Source organism: Lycium barbarum, chromosome 5 (assembly GCF_019175385.1).
Source record: "Lycium barbarum isolate Lr01 chromosome 5, ASM1917538v2, whole genome shotgun sequence".
Lineage (NCBI taxonomy): Eukaryota > Viridiplantae > Streptophyta > Magnoliopsida > Solanales > Solanaceae > Lycium > Lycium barbarum.
Genome location: NC_083341.1, coordinates 15,171,501 through 15,188,943, shown reverse-complemented (window position 1 = coordinate 15,188,943; position 17,443 = coordinate 15,171,501). Strand labels below are relative to the sequence as shown.

General features: G+C 40.9%; 1 non-coding gene across 1 annotated transcript; it reads right to left on the bottom strand.

The window, feature by feature from the left end:
• Positions 1-2,245: 2,245 nt before the first annotated feature.
• Positions 2,246-2,351, bottom strand: LOC132643055 (small nucleolar RNA R71). Its single transcript, XR_009583509.1, has one exon. It is a non-coding gene; the product is annotated as a small nucleolar RNA R71 (small nucleolar RNA).
• Positions 2,352-17,443: the final 15,092 nt, after the last annotated feature.

Genomic DNA, 17,443 nt, shown 5'->3' with positions numbered 1-17,443 from the left:
ATCTAATCCTCGAATTCGTTAATTCCCAAGTATATAATTTAATCATACACATGGCAATCTCAACTCAGTAACCAAACAGGAAGTCAATGTTCAGAAACACCGTGAAAATACAATAAATAACCACAACCAGAAATTGGATGTATTAGTGAATGACATATGAATGCAATGCAATGATACACGCACGGTTCGGGCAGACAATGTCTACACTCCGACAGTCATGATCCATGGGGGACCCGCGAAGTTTATGTACCTGCTGCGGCGCATAGCCTGATCCAAGTCGGTGTTGCAAAACGTGCAACCTGATGTGGCGTGATTTTACGCCACAATCGATGCTTTTTTACTCTAAGTTTTACTTGTTTTTAAGCAAGCCTATGTGATTTTACGTGGTTTTTAGTGTTTTTCAGGTAAAGGAACAGATTCGGCACAATCACAGTTGAAGGCAGAACCAGGTCGTAAATTGAAGTTTACGGCCCGTATTCTACAATACGGGCCGTATTCCATGGTCGTGTTAAAGGATCCTAGAAACAAAAAGTCTAGCTGAGAAGATGGTGATTTACGAGCTGAGTTTACGGACCGTATTCCATCTCGTGTTTAGTCATTCAAGCATCTGGCAGAAAGTCTAAGATTAGCAAAGTGAAAGACGACCAAGCAGTTTACGGACCGTAAACCACTTTACGGTCCGTATTTTGGAAGGTTAAGTTGCACACAACTGAGAGAACGACGTGGGCGTAAACCATTTTTATGGTCCGTAAAGTGATTTACGGACCGTATTTCATCATGACGGGACTGAAGTGCAAAATCTGTAACTTATGTATTTTCAAAACTTATAAATAGTCATTGTAGGGTTTTAATAGATATCATTAATTATATTTTTGTCTCTTGACTTAGAATATTAAATTCTTTCTAGTTTTTGAAGATTCAAACATCAATTCAAGTATTACCAATTCCTTTTTCATTCCAAAGTAAGCAATTACGAATTCTTCCACTTCTTATTTCTTGTTCTTTGTCATGAGTAGCTAAATTCCCTTACTAGGGTTGTGAACCCAATGATGGGTGTTTGGTGATTGGGTTTGTGATTGATATACAAATAATGGATTATTAGGGTTTAATTATTCTTCATTCTTCATTCATAATTAATGGTTGCAAACATTGATTAAAGCCATAAACCCTAATTTATTTGGGAAAATAACTAGGGTTGGTAAGAATAATTAACAAGAACTCAAAGCTTTAAACTTTGTTTAATAAATTCACTTAGGAATAAGAAGAATTTACTTGGCATGATTAATCGTTCGTCATTATCACTTTCTTATATTTGGGAAAATCATAGAAAGATATAATCTTTATTTATTGGGAAATAGTAGAGATTCAGTGCATTCATATAATGATCCATTATAAGTATATCAAGATCAATACCCATGATCATACACCCTATCGAGCGGGGACACAACCTTAGTTTCTTTTACCATAAATTTCCACCAAAGCAATATTTTAGCAATTAGTCATAGAAACAACCAACTTTTACACAAATTATCGGATTAAGACATTAGACCTAGAGCCTAGCATCTACGACTTTAGTAACCTTTTCACACCATATTCCCTGTGGGATTCGACCCCAACCTCGTTGGGTTACTATATTTGACAACGTCCGCGTTATACCATCAATAGGTGTAATTTGAGCGTATCAAATTTTGGCGCCGTTGCCGGGGAATACGGTTTTGAAATTACTAAATAGTGTTTGCTTTGATTAAAGTCTTTTGCTTATTCCATCACACCTTGTTTTCTACTCTATGTAAACTAGGTGAACATGAATCAAAATCAGCAGAATCAGCGTGCTGGTAATCAGGTGAATCGGTTGAACAATCAGGCGAATGAATCTGATGATGAGAATATTTTTGCTGAACTTGTTCAAGAGGAGGACTATGCATCTGCTATTGTTCAACCTCGAGTTGGAGCTGCTACAGTGAAAATTGACTCATCTTTATACCAGCTGTTGAAACTTGAGGGATACTTTCGGAACTCTACCGAGAATGACCCTCAACGTCATTTGCAGAATTTTATGGATGTGTGTGCTAATCACATCCAGAACAATGTTCCACAAGATGCTATTCGGTTGAGGTTATTCAAATATTCCTTAGCTGGGGAGGCAAGAACATGGTTCGAGAAGCTGCCCCGAAATTCGATTACTTCATGGGCAGAAATGGTAGCTGTTTTTCTTACAAAGTGGTACCCCCTAGCAAGAAGGCTGAGATTCGCGACAAGATATATGAATTCAAGCAGCGACCGGGGGAACAACTATATGAAGCCTGGGAGAGGTTCAAAGAGTATTTGCAGAAGAGCCCGAATCATGGTTTTCCGGAAAATATATTGATGGAGAAGTTCTACATAGGGTTAGATCCAGTGACACAGTCAGTAGCTAACAATGCAGCTGATGGGTGTTTTATGAACAAGACCTTTAGACGAGTGACCACCATACTTAACAAGATGACAACTCATAATCAGGCTTGGCACTCAAACAATGCTGATGTGGTACCATATGGTAGTGCTATGCTCCAGAATATAGTGAAGGAGAATCAGGATACCCAGCAAACATTGGCAGAGCTTGCAACAAATATTTCCTTGCTGACGAAGAAGTTCGATGAATCTCAGATCAAAAAAGTAAATGTTTGTGAGGATAATGTAGTTTTGCCAAAAGGGATGTACCATGCTCAAGATGGTCTATTCCTTGATGGGCCACCCATGCAGGTTGAAGATGCCAATTATGTTAATAACTCTCAAGGGGGTTATCAAAGACAGAATTACCAAGGTGGCTATCAAAATCAGAATCAATGGAGACCTCAGCAAGGTCAAGGTGCTTACAACAACTCTGGGAACTACAACAATAACTATGGTGGTGCGAACCAAGGGAGCTACAACAACAGCAGCAATTTTGGGAACAAGAGTTCCAATCCTTATATACCACCGAAAGGTCAGTCATCAGAGCAGGGTAGTTCGAAAGTTGAAGCAATGCTTGAGAAGATTCTGGCAAATCAATCGAAGTCTGAAAGGACTTTATCTGGGCTGACAGAAACAGTGGGTTCTTATACAGCGGCTATTCAGAAGCTTGAGTCGCAAATGAGGGATATTTCTAGAGAGCAACACCCTCATAAAAAGGGAGGACTTCCAAGTGACACCATCCCAAATCCGAAGAATGGGGGAGGCGGTTTGAATAATGTGTTTGCCATTACTACTAGAAGTGGTAAAACAATACAGGGAGCTGCTGAGAAGGTGATTGATCTTGAGCAGATAGATGAAGAGAATGGGGTGCAGTCTGAAGCACCCACTATTACTGATGAGATTCCTACTGACAGGAAGGTGGCTGATATTCCAGAGATGATTAGGGAAGCTGATGACACGAGCAAGCAGGCTGTAAAAGGGGCTCTCCGCCCTTTGACACAACTTTTCAAATCTAAACCTCCCTTTCCTCAGAGGTTGGTAAAGAAGCAGGAAGATGCTAAGTTTGAGAAGTTTTATGATCAGCTAAAGCAGTTATCTCTGAATTTTCCTTTCTTGGAAGCTATCAAGGAGATGTCGGGTTTTGCGAAATATTTGAAGGAATTGCTGACCAAGAAGAAAATGGTGCAGCATGCCACCGTGAGTTTGATTCACACCGTGAGTTCCATCATTTCAACTACAACTGTGTAGAAAAATGGAGATCCTGGGGCGTTCACCATTCCTTGTTCTATTGGGCACCATGATTTTGCTCGCGCGTTGTGTGATAATGGGGCGAGTATAAATTTGATGCCCCTTGCTATATATAAACAATCAGGTTTGGGGATGCCAAGGTCGACTACAATGAGATTGCAGATGGCTGATAGGTCTATCAAAAGACCTGTTGGGGTGGTTGATGATGTAATCGTGCGGGTTGGTGATTTTATGTTGCCCGCTGATTTTGTTATTCTTGACTGTGCTGTTGATCGGGATATTCCTATCATTCTGGGGCGACCTTTCCTTGCTACAGGAAGGGCTTTGATGGATTCTGAGAAAAATGAAATAAAGTTCCGAGTCAACAATGAAGAAGTGACCTTTCAAGCCAGTAAAGGGATGAAGTTACCAAGTGCTTATGAGAGTATTTCGGTAATTGATTCATACGATGCTGTTGATGAAACAGTGGAGTACAAGATGGAAGAAGAGAGCTTGGGTGAGGCTTTGGCGGGTATTCTGATGAATTTCGATGCTGAAGACATGGAAGGCTATGAGGAGACAGTAAATTCACTTGTTGGGTTGGGCTCATACACATACCACCCAAAGAAGCTGAGCCTTGATCTGGAAAATAGAATAACTCCTCCAGCAAAGCCTTCGATCATTGAGCCACCAAAGTTGGAGCTTAAGCAGCTCCCATCACACCTGAAATATGAGTTCCTTGGTCCAGACGATACATTACCGGTGATTGTTTCAGCCTTATTGACTGAAGAGCAGATTGTGCAGCTTTTGGAGGTATTGAGGGAGTATAGGCGTGCTATTGGTTGGACTATAGCAGATATTCGAGGTATCCCATCTGGGATCTGTGAGCACAAAATTCAGTTGGAGGAAGGCAGCAAACCTAGTGTAGAACATCAGAGGCGACAAAATGAGAATATGCAAGAGGTCGTCAAGAAAGAGATCATCAAATGGCTAGATGCAAGCGTGGTTTACCGGATTGCTGATAGTAAATGGGTGAGCCCGGTCCAATGTGTTCCTAAGAAGGGCGACATCACTGTTGTGCCGAATGCAAAGAATGAGTTGATCCCGACCAGAACGGTCATCGGATGGAGAGTTTGGATGGATTATCGCAAGCTCAATACAGCCACTTGCAAGGACCATTTTCCTATGCCCTTCATTGATCAGATGCTTGACAGGTTAGCAGGGCGTTCTTACTATTGTTTCCTTGATGGTTATTCGGGCTACAACCAGATCAACATCGCTTTGGAGGATCAGGAGAAGACCACCTTTACTTGTCCTTATAGGACATTTGCATTCAGCCGGATGCCATTTGGTTTGTGTAATGCACCAACCACTTTTCAGAGGTGCATGATGTCAATCTTCTCTGACATGGTAGAGGACTTCTTGGAGGTGTTCATGGATGATTTTTCTGTAGTGGGTGATTCATTTGAAGACTGTCTTGGTTATCTGGGTCAAGTGCTAAAAAGGTGTGAGGAGACCAATCTGGTGCTAAACTGGGAGAAATGCCATTTTATGGTGAAGGAAGGAATCGTCCTCGGTCACAAAATCTCTGAAAAGGGAATCGAGGTCGATCAAGCAAAAATTGATGTGATCTCCAAACTTCCTCCACCTATCTCAGTCAAAGGTGTCCGAAGTTTCTTGGGGCATGTTGGGTTCTACAGGCGCTTCATCAAAGATTTCTCCAAAGTTGCCAATCCTTTGTGCAAGCTTCTTGAAAAAGAGGCTAAATTTGTGTTTGATGAGAAGTGCCAGAAGGCGTTTGAGGAATTAAAAGAGCGTCTCACTACTGCTCCTATTATTGTTGCTCCTGACTGGTCCCTACCATTTGAACTGATGTGTGATGCTAGTGGCTTTGCAATAGGTGATGTGCTTGGGCAGAGGCACAATAAAATTATGCACCCGATCTATTATGCTAGCAGAACGCTGAATGCTGCACAAATGAATTACACAGTGACGGAGCAAGAGCTGCTTGCCATTGTGTTTGCCTTCGAAAAATTTCGGGCCTACTTGTTGGGGTCCAAAGTTGTGGTGTATACTGATCATGCAGCCTTGAGATACCTCATGGCAAAGAAGGAAGTAAAGTCGCGACTGATTAGATGGGTGCTCTTGCTGCAAGAGTTTGACTTCGAGGTGAAAGACCGAAAGGGCACTGAAAACCAGGTGGCTGACCATCTCTCTCGGCTTGAAGAAGCTAGGAGACCTTCTGATGAGCTTGATATCGATAATGCTTTTCCAGATGAAAGGGTGTTGGCCGTGTCGATGGAGGTAGCACCATGGTATGCCGATATTGCCAATTATTTGGTAACAGGTATAGTACCCGATGATATCAAAACTTATCAAAAGAAGAAATTCTTATGGGATGCTCGGCAGTACTATTGGGACGAGCCTTATTTGTTCCGAACATGCGCTGATAACATCATTCGGCGTTGTGTTCCGGAAAGTGAAGTGATGGCAATTCTAAAGGCATGCCATGACTCTCCTGTTGGGGGTCATCATAGTGGAAACCGGACTGCAGCCAAGGTACTTGAGTGCGGCTATTACTGGCCGACTATTTTTCATGATGCTAATCTTTTGGTGCGGTCCTGTGATCAATGTCAAAGGCAAGGGAATATCGGCAGAAGGCAAGAGATGCCTATAAATTTTGTTATGGAGGTGGAAGTGTTTGATGTCTGGGGGATTGACTTTATGGGACCTTTTGTGAGTTCTGGTGGAATGAAATACATCTTGGTAGCTGTGGATTATGTGTCAAAATGGGTAGAAGCGGTGGCTTTACCCAAAAATGAGACCAAGAGTGTTATGGGGTTCCTTAAGAAGAACATATTTACTCGTTTTGGTACTACGAGGGCGATAATCAGCGATGGTGGATCCCCCTTTTGCAATAAAGCGTTCGCGGGACTAATGGAGAAATATGGTGTAAAGCATAGGGTGGCAACGCCTTATCACCCTCAGACAAGTGGACAGGTTGAAGTGTCCAATAGGGAGATCAAAAGTATTCTAGCAAAGACAGTGAATGCCAATAGAACTGATTGGGCCCGCAAGCTCAATGATGCTCTATGGGCATACCGGACTGCTTTCAAGACTCCAATTGGGACTTCACCCTTCAAGCTTGTATTCGGGAAAGCTTGTCACTTGCCGGTTGAACTTGAACACAAAGCTATGTGGGCGCTGAAGAAGCTGAACATGGATTGGGAGGAAGAAACCAAGATGCGGTTGTTCCAATTAAATGAGATGGATAAATTTCGGTACCAGGCGTATGAGAGTGCAACCCTCTATAAAGAAAGGATGAAGCAATACCACGACAAGAAGATTCTGAAGCGAGAGTTCTACAAGGGCGACTCTGTATTATTGTTTAACTCTCGGCTGAAGTTGCTACCGGGTAAGCTTAAATCCAGGTGGTCTGGTCCGTTTGAGGTGGTAGGTGCCTCACCCCATGGCGCGGTTGAATTGAAGTCGGGAGATGGTACTCGGACATTTAAGGTGAATGGGCAGAGATTGAAGCACTACCACAAAATGGTTTCGGAGGAGAGGGTTGTTGATCGCTACAGGTTGAAACACCTCGGAACGAACAATGATCTGGTATACCAAGATAAGGAGTGATTGGTCACCACCGTCGTGCCGCGATGTTAAATCAAGCGCTTCTTGGGAGGCAACCCAAGTGTAATGTTTATTTTTCTTTGTTGTTCTTCGTACATATAGGGTAATGGTTGTTTTGGTGCAGGGAAGTATGACAGAAAAATTCTGCTGAGATGCAGGTAAGTTCAGTTGTCAAACACTGTTCTGCAACATTGCAAAAGAAGCCTAAAGTTTACGAACCGTATTTCACAATACGACTCGTAACACAGGGCATATTTAACACTGCTGCAAAACAGTGAGCACTGTAATGTAACATGCTGGTTTACGACCACGTAGGACGGACCGTATTTCACAATACGGTCCGTAAACCTGAACGTAAACTAACATGAGACAATACAGTGTACTGCCCGCTATAACATCTCTAAATACGGGTCGTAAATCAATTTACGAACCGTATTTAGAACAATTAAAAATATATATATATATATCGCAGCAATTTAAATATAACGAGCGATTGAAACAAAAGGGTAGAGACCAGTCAAGATAATTCCCTCCATTAAAACAGCACCCCCACGATTTCCCTCCATTAATTCCCCCTCCATCTTCACGTTTTCCTCTTCACCTCTCTACACCTCACGAACTCCAATCCAAAACCCTTCATCTTCCATCGTCCTAAACCACCATAAATACTCAACTCACACCCACTAACTTATTCATCTCACCAAAAATCTCTGCCCTAGGGTTGAAATCGTTTGTGCTTCAAGCTGTGTTTCTCTTCAATTCCCTGTTGCCTGTGATCAGTTAGTTCTTCATCAAAAAAAGGTATGATTGGTTTTCCTTATTCTTGTACATCTGTGAGTTTGAATTTAGTGGTAAGTGTAATTAGGCTGGGTCTGTGAAGTTAAGTGCTGATACCATGGTTAATGATCTAGTGGGGGATAAATATGTTTAATTCTTTCAAATTCTGGTGGGTCATTGTTAATTAAACCCAAATGGGTTGGAGGGCATTCCATACTTCAAAATTCAAAATTTGAAGTTTTGGTCTGCCCACCAATGGCTTGACTCTGCGGGAATTATGAAAATTAGTAGAATATGGGTGAAGTCTGAGTAACCTAAGCCCCGAACACAATGTGAAACCACGATGTGCAATGAAATTTTGAAATCAAAAAGTGTGTCTATCTGTGGTGCGTAACACAACTTCACTTTACGGACCGTATTTCAATTTGTGGTCCGTATTTAAGCATGTATGAGTGAACAGGTTGTTATCCAAAAGGAATCCCAGTTTAGTGTTGAGTTTACGGACCGTATTTCAGTTTACGGTCCGTATTTAAGCTTATAGAATGGGACATAATGTTATCCACTACAAGAGCTCAGTTTACGATCGTACTTTACGGACCGTAAACCAGTTTACGGTCCGTATTTTGTATTTACGACCACAGACAGCACATGTATTCTGTGCACAACCATATATTCTTATCTTTGGTTGATTGTCCATGGTAACTAATATGTGGTGTCTTTTGCAGGAATGGGTCAGAAAAGAAAAGCAACGAGAGCGGGGGCCCACAGCACGGGCAAGAAAAAGAGAGCGCGCTCAGATTCAAGGTTGATAGATGAACCTTCCACTTCGGAAGGGGAACAATCAGGATCCGAGTACGCCGAGGTTATACCGCCACCAAAAGTCCGGGGGGCCCCACCCAAGACACAATGGCAACCACATCATCCCTGCCCTCACCCATGACTCCATCAAAGTGTGTGTCGGAAGCCTCCCAGTCTGAAGAGGGGGATTCTGACGCGGAAGCATCAAGTAGGGGGGCTGCCACCCAGACTCCACCAGAGAGTGACTCAGCAGGGCCTAGTGAGGGCAGTGATCCGGTTGATGGTACGCCGCCTAAGGGTCGTAAGCTGGTCGTCAGGACCAAACAATTGGATGAAGAAAAGCTGCGGTTCTCGGTAAAGGGGTCAAAGGAATTGTATGACCAAGGGATGGCCGGGTCTGAGACTGGTGGGAAGCCGTCGAGGAAAATATTTGAAGAACGGCGGCTGATTTTCGATGGTATTTCAGCTCACCCACAGCTGAATGATACCATCAAAGGATACAAATTAGATGCATTCACTCATGAGCCGGGAGAGTATGCTCCGCATATTGTGCGGGAGTTCTATGCATCTTATGGGGCCGTCTTGAGGTCGATGAAAAAGCCGAGTCTTGCCTGGCATCAGATCCCAATGCTGGAAAATGTGACGGTCTGGAACTCCCTGGTTGATATCTCCTCCAAAGCCATCAACAGGGTCCTGTTTGGTGATGATTTTATGGCTCCTACTGATCTGAGCCTGTTCTTAGACAAACGAGACAGGAAGGACAACAAATCCGTCAGGGAATGAACTGCAGCACTTATCATATCTGAGCCACATGAGAAGAAATGGACTAACGATGGGAAGGTCAAGATCACTAAAAGCTGTTTGTCCACAGAGGCCAAATTTTGGTGGACCTTGCTGCGGTACAGGATCACTCCAACACAGGCAGATAATACCCTTTCCACCAATCAGGCAGTCACTATTGCCTCCTTCATGTCAAGGTACCCGATGGATATTGGGGAACTGATAGCTGAGGAGCTGCATGTCCGGGCACACAAGCCCAACCAGAACATGGTATTTCCGTGCCTTATCACGGCATTGTGTCGATGGGAAAGGATAATTCCGCTTCCAAATTGGGACGGTACCATTACAGCTGCACATGTAGGGGATTGGAGGAAAAACAAGCCGGTAAGCAAAAAGGACCGGGAGGCAGATCAGTCCGGTAATGACGACGACACTCAGCTAGAGTTGAGTCCGAGCCGTGCTTATGGGATTGATCCAGTAGGGTCCGAGTTTGTTGCTGCTACTACTGGGCCTGAGGTTCCCACGACAGGTGTTTCGGATACTGTCCATGCACAGGATGCCGCAGCTACACTTGGTATTTCTGAGGCAAGACCTCCACCACCACTTCCGGCCACACAGGATCCTCCTTCGGGGTCCGCCACTGCTGCTGCGACAGCCGAGCCTGCTGATCCAGAGCTGGGGTTGCTGCACTTCAGCCCGGCTAACTATAGCCAGATTGCAATCAAAGCGGTGCGGACCGAAAGGCAAGTCGCCAAAATCTTGCAATAATTCAAGCCGAATGTGGTGAAAATAGTGCAACAGCTGGTTACTGAGGCAACCACAGAGATCCGTGCAGATTTTGAGAAAAATCACGAGGTGTATCAAGCTAGACTTGATAGATTTGAGGCGAGATTGTTGACTTGAGAGCAGACCGCACCCGGTGGGGAGTCTGGTTCTCTGAGGAGTGAGTTGGAGAAGCTGAAAAAGGTGCTTGAAACACTCAAAGGGCACGGGATGATAGCCGCACCAGCCCCAGCACCACGGGCCATTCTGCTACTACGTTTAAGGTGCTGGATTTGCTTGATTCTGAGGAGGAGACGGAGGATGCCGAACCCTCTGTCCGCGGTACTAGAAAGAGGGTCCTTGAGTCATCTGAGGACCCGGATGAGTTGGCCATGAGATTAAGGAAGACTGAAAAGAAGGACTTCCAGCAGGCAACCCTTCAGTCATTAGTTGAACCACAACGCCAACCAGGAGAGTCCTCGAGTCACCCACCGGATGCGGCGAGTCAGCCATGAGATGTTCACAGCATCCAGGTACCATTTACTTGCTCCCTTGTTTTTATTCTTGAAGCACTGAGACAGTGCTTGATTTTTAGTTGGGGGTGGGACCAATTGATTGTAAATATGTGTTTAGGAACCCCCTCGGCTTTTCTTTGCCAGAGTTCTTTTCCTGAGGGGGGTTTTTATTCTGTTGAAACTGGCATGTTGAGGATGTTGCTTAGGTTGAATAGAATAATTTTGACTTACTTGGTGTTACTTCGTAACTGATGGCATGTGTTGTGGTTTGTTGAGAATTTTTGGACCCCTCAGAAGTTTTGGAAAAATGCATACTTAGAACAGTTATTGTCTAACATGATTGATTCTTTATATGACATTGTGATTATTGGGGTGTTGTGTGTGATGAATGACTACTTAGGAGGTCACAAGTGTAAAAATGATTGTCCTTATGCCGATGTGTGTGTGAGTTGTTAGTTTAATTCTGTTTACGCATGTATAATCTAGAACTTGCCTGGTTGGTCTTGTTTGAAATCCGAAAGTTAGTTTTGTTGTGAAACGATCTTAGGCTTTCTTTGTGTTAATAAGTCACTTTGCCTAAATAAGCCTCACCAAAATCTGAAAATATCATTAGTTTTCCCTTTTTTGAGCCTTTTGACCTTTTTCTTGGCTAGCCAATTATGAAACCTTACCTTTTGTGCAAATAATCCATCTTCGCACCCGTGCCCGCCTTGATGCTACTAGTTAGAAGAGGCAAAATGCCTAAGTTGGGTGTGAATTAAATGTGGAGTAGATGTTAAAAACATGAGTTGGGGGTGGTGGAGTTTGCTAGTGGAGATTCGATGTGGTAATTGCATGTATATATATATATATATATATATATATATATATATATATATATATAAATAAAAATAAAAAAAAGATTTGTAAGTTGGTTAGGAGTAAGACCACATCGAGGTCGAAAACTTTAAAGGAAATAAAGGGGTTGGAAAGAAAAGAGGCGAATAAAGGTGAAGAGATGTTGTAGTATCAAGGAGGGTGAGTCACTAATATCCGAAAAAGTATCCTACCCGCCCATAATCCTACATTACAAACCGAAACAAGTCCTAATATGATCACAACCGAACAATCCTAGGATGAGAACATAGAAAATAAGGGCAAGCCTATGGTATTTGCATGTGTAAATATGAATTCTTTGTGAGTGTTGAGTGTTTTTCTCTTGTCTTTTATCTTCGTCCCATTCTTGTCATATATATGTGTGTTGGGACATTCTTTGGTCTATGTGAGGGCATAAGGATGAGAATTAAACAAAATAACGTGACCACCAAAAGTAGCGTTTGTGTGCATGATAATATGTTCCATAATATAATGTCATGTATTGAAGCTTCATGGTTAGTCATAACGTTCTTAAGTTATGTAATATTGCTTTACAATAGACAGTCGGGGTGGTCATTTGAAGGGAAACATGCATGCCAGAAGTTCCGAGTCAAAACCGATGTAGACATTGTTATTCTGTGATATCTAGGTGTTAGATTGAGTCGTTGCATGGTATGGCCTGCTTGAGGACAAGCAAATACTTTAAGTTGGGGGTGTTGATGTGGCGTGATTTTACGCCACAATCGATGCTTTTTGACTCTAAGTTTTACTTGTTTTTAAGCAAGCTTATGTGATTTTACGTGGTTTTTAGTGTTTTTCAGGTAAAGGAACAGATTCGGCACAATCACAGTTGAAGGCAGAACCAGGTCGTAAATTGAAGTTTACGGCCCGTATTCTACAATACGGGCCGTATTCCATGGTCGTGTTAAAGGATCCTAGAAACAAAAAGTCTAGCTGAGAAGATGGTGATTTACGAGCTGAGTTTACGGACCGTATTCCATCTCGTGTTTAGTCATTCAAGCATCTGGCAGAAAGTCTAAGATTAGCAAAGTGAAAGACGACCAAGCAGTTTACGGACCGTAAACCACTTTACGGTCCGTATTTTGGAAGGTTAAGTTGCACACAACTGAGAGAACGACGTGGGCGTAAACCATTTTTATGGTCCGTAAAGTGATTTACGGACCGTATTTCATCATGACGGGACTGAAGTGCAAAATCTGTAACTTATGTATTTTCAAAACTTATAAATAGTCATTGTAGGGTTTTAATAGATATCATTAATTATATTTTTGTCTCTTGACTTAGAATATTAAATTCTTTCTAGTTTTTGAAGATTCAAACATCAATTCAAGTATTACCAATTCCTTTTTCATTCCAAAGTAAGCAATTACGAATTCTTCCACTTCTTATTTCTTGTTCTTTGTCATGAGTAGCTAAATTCCCTTACTAGGGTTGTGAACCCAATGATGGGTGTTTGGTGATTGGGTTTGTGATTGATATACAAATAATGGATTATTAGGGTTTAATTATTCTTCATTCTTCATTCATAATTAATGGTTGCAAACATTGATTAAAGCCATAAACCCTAATTTATTTGGGAAAATAACTAGGGTTGGTAAGAATAATTAACAAGAACTCAAAGCTTTAAACTTTGTTTAATAAATTCACTTAGGAATAAGAAGAATTTACTTGGCATGATTAATCGTTCGTCATTATCACTTTCTTATATTTGGGAAAATCATAGAAAGATATAATCTTTATTTATTGGGAAATAGTAGAGATTCAGTGCATTCATATAATGATCCATTATAAGTATATCAAGATCAATACCCATGATCATACACCCTATCGAGCGGGGACACAACCTTAGTTTCTTTTACCATAAATTTCCACCAAAGCAATATTTTAGCAATTAGTCATAGAAACAACCAACTTTTACACAAATTATCGGATTAAGACATTAGACCTAGAGCCTAGCATCTACGACTTTAGTAACCTTTTCACACCATATTCCCTGTGGGATTCGACCCCAACCTCGTTGGGTTACTATATTTGACAACATCCGCGTTATACCATTAATAGGTGTAATTTGAGCGTATCACAACCCGATTCATATATATATATATATATATATATATATATATATATATATATGTATTCTGTCTATCTCCTTTTTTTTAGTTAATAATCTGCACTCTGTCCAGTTATGAATCTTATTACATTGTTCATCTCTTTCTCTTAATCTTTGTTCTTAATATCCTTCTTCTTTAACCACACCCGGTTACCACGGCCAACATCGTCCCTTATCATTTGGACATTAAAACGGCCTTTCAAACACCTAGGAATTTACAGGTTAATCCATCGAGTATATTAAGAAATTAAAAGAATAACCATATACTAAGAGTAATAGATTCATAATAATAAGTAAGTAAGTACTCAAACATAATATATCAATTAAACATGGAATAATTTACATAGTAGGGAGATTAGTACAAAAAACATAGATAAAAACTTACATAACTTGAAGATGGAGAGAGGTTTCCCTTTCGGGGAACCCAAAAACTACTTCACACTAAGAGAAAATTATTGAAAGCTTAATATTATTTTTACAAGGGGGTTATATTACAAAGGTTTTGGACTGGGAAAGGGATTGAGGCATTTGAAAAACAAAGGGGGGGAATATGGAGTGTTTTTCCTGAGAGATGTGGTGGATCCTTGTTTGCTCGATGTCTTTGCTTCTCCTCAAATGCTGCTATTTATAGGTGACTCACGGACTTCAACTCCGGATTTCAAATTTTTAAAGAATCTTTTGAGTTCAGCCGGGTGCTCTTGGGGCCCCATCATCACGTGAAACTTTTCAAAAGATACTTTATATTTTTGTCTGTTTACTGAGCTGTCCCGTTACTTTATTAAAGCTACTTTAATAAAGTCTTCTTTTTCTTTGCTGAAATGTCATTGTCTTGAGATTCTGAAATGTCTTTGTCTAGTGCTCTCTTTATTGCTTTCACTAGAGTCTTCTCTTTCTGAGACTTCTCCTTTTTTATTTTGTCTTCTTGCTATCATTATAGTTTCTACTAAAGTCTTTCTCTGAAATGTCTTCAGCCGTCTCTTTTGATATTGTTCTATCATTATTTTTATCCATTAATTGATCTATGTGTCTAGATTGTGTAGAGCAACCGAATCAAAACTCATGCGTGAGTCTACATCATTTGGGTCTTGAGAGTCTTGAAATGCACTGTCCTGAAAATTAATATCATTTCCTTCGAAATCTGAACTATGGACTGGTGACATCCCTTGACTTGGAGATAATTCTGGACCAGGATTTTTAACTATATATTTATCTTGTTTTTTTGCCTGAAAGAATTTTTCTAGTGTCTCTTCTACTATATTTATATTTTTTCGTTCTTTTTTCTTTTTTACAAGTATGCTTTTCTTTGTAGAAGTTGCTCCTTGCAAAAGTGTGTTTGGTAGTCTCCGTCTTATTTGGAGAGATGAACATCCCTCATCTTCACTTTTTGGCAAAGTGACAGCCATCAACGGATTTGATGAGTCTTTACCGGCTACCGTTTGAACCAGACTAGCTGTATTTTTACCCGATACAGTGGGTCTAACTGCATTCATTGGGGAATGCACACCCGTCTCATCCATTTTTGTCTGAGATGGAGAACTCTGAGATTGCACTAACTCGAACTTAACCGCTTGTAGTCTTTTGTTCTAGTATCTTCATTTGATCCAAGAGTTTCATTTTTCTTGAACCAATGTCTCTTTCTGCTGGTTTAATCTCTTGACCACTTCAATCATAGTAGAACAGTGATCACAAAAAATCACTTTATATGTGTCTTTTTGTATGTTATTTTCACGACCCGGCTAGGGGCCGCGACGAGTACCCGGGGCTAACCACCGAGCACCACTCATTCTATTACTTATCATACTCATTTAATGCTCTTTTATCAATTTTATACTCAACTCATAAGAAAATCATCTTTCATTTCAAAACATAATACTTTCATACACATAAGCCTTTAGGCTATCAAAATAATATATATATATATATATATATATATATCTATATATGGTAGCAATCTCGTGAGACCATCTAACCCATACTGCGTATCTACGAGCCTCTACTGGAATGCTAGACATAGGACGGGACAAGACCCTGTCATGCCCAAAATACATATACACGAATATACACAAAAGAATATTCATAAGCACCTCCAGAACAAAGGAGTGCTCTCGAATCAGCTGACAACTACTATGAATCTGGATCAATCTCACCTCCCTGCCTACCTATAGGCATGAACACAACGTCCAAAGAAAACGGAAGTTAGTACGAACATTGTACTGAGTATGAGAGGTGTAAATAATGAAATAAAACAATGATGTAAAGGAAATGTCAATATGGAACATCTGTATCAGACTGTCGAGTATAAAGGAAACAATGCATGCTGGCTTACTCATACTCATCATCATGTCATGTATGCATAAATATATAAGCTGCCCGTCCATATAGGTAAGGTGTGATAATGTATAAGCTGCCCGTCCATATCGGATCGGTGTGATAATCATAACATTAGCCTGCGTCCAGGCCTCCCGCGTCCGGGGTATTATCTCATGCCGCCCACTAGTGGTGTCTGCCCATGCCATCTGGCCATGGTGTATACGCTGCGCGCCTTAGCGGTGACTGCCCGGCCATATAGGCGCGGTGCTATATCACAATATGCTCATCATAACATACTCATCATAACATACTTATCATAATATGTTTATCATAGTACATGCATAAGGCTCAAGGACAACTACACTTTATCGGGGTGACGTAAGGTCGTGATCCCCCGATTTCATTATGGAGCATTCATTGACACTCTGCCTCACCTTGAAGGAATTTGCATATAAGGTGAGTGTAAGCAATAAATAACATCATTAACGTTATAAGATCATCATATTATACGTTTTATAATTCCTAACTTTAACTCATCATCATCATTATAAGGATCATAATATATCTCTTATCTTATGTAACTATTTATGGACATAGACTTTTAGCTTTCCGGAATGTAAGAATTTATGGAGAGGAAGGAAGAGTCATGATATAGGATTCATGCCATTAGAAATAAAGGATTAGCCTCACATACCTTTCTCGTTTAACTAGCCTAGCGTTCGCTTGTTCTCCTTCAATGTCACGTTTCTACCTTCAAGAGAGAATTCGCACTAACGTTAGTTAATCGACTATAAGAACGCGCTACTATTTTTAGAGAAAATTGGGTAGCATTTCCTTTGTTTATACTACTTTCCCCACATTCTATATCAACTCCCAAACGCTCACAACAACATTCACAATATTGCAAATGACAATCATCATTTGTATACATTTACCACAATTCACCATTTCTCTTCAATTTCTCCACATTTATGGTTATAGCTCAGTATCGCGTTTTCTCATATATCATACTCATTCCATGTTCTATAGGTCATTCATAGAATGTTTACAATCTCAACATACCAATATTCATAATCCAATCCAACTATTGTTCAACAATGACACTATTCACTCATTTGTGACCCATTCTCTATACTCTTCTACAATTCAAGTGTTTCAACTTATCAATACTTCAAACATAATGAGAGTACCATGAAACTTACCTTAGATAGTGTGGAAGCAA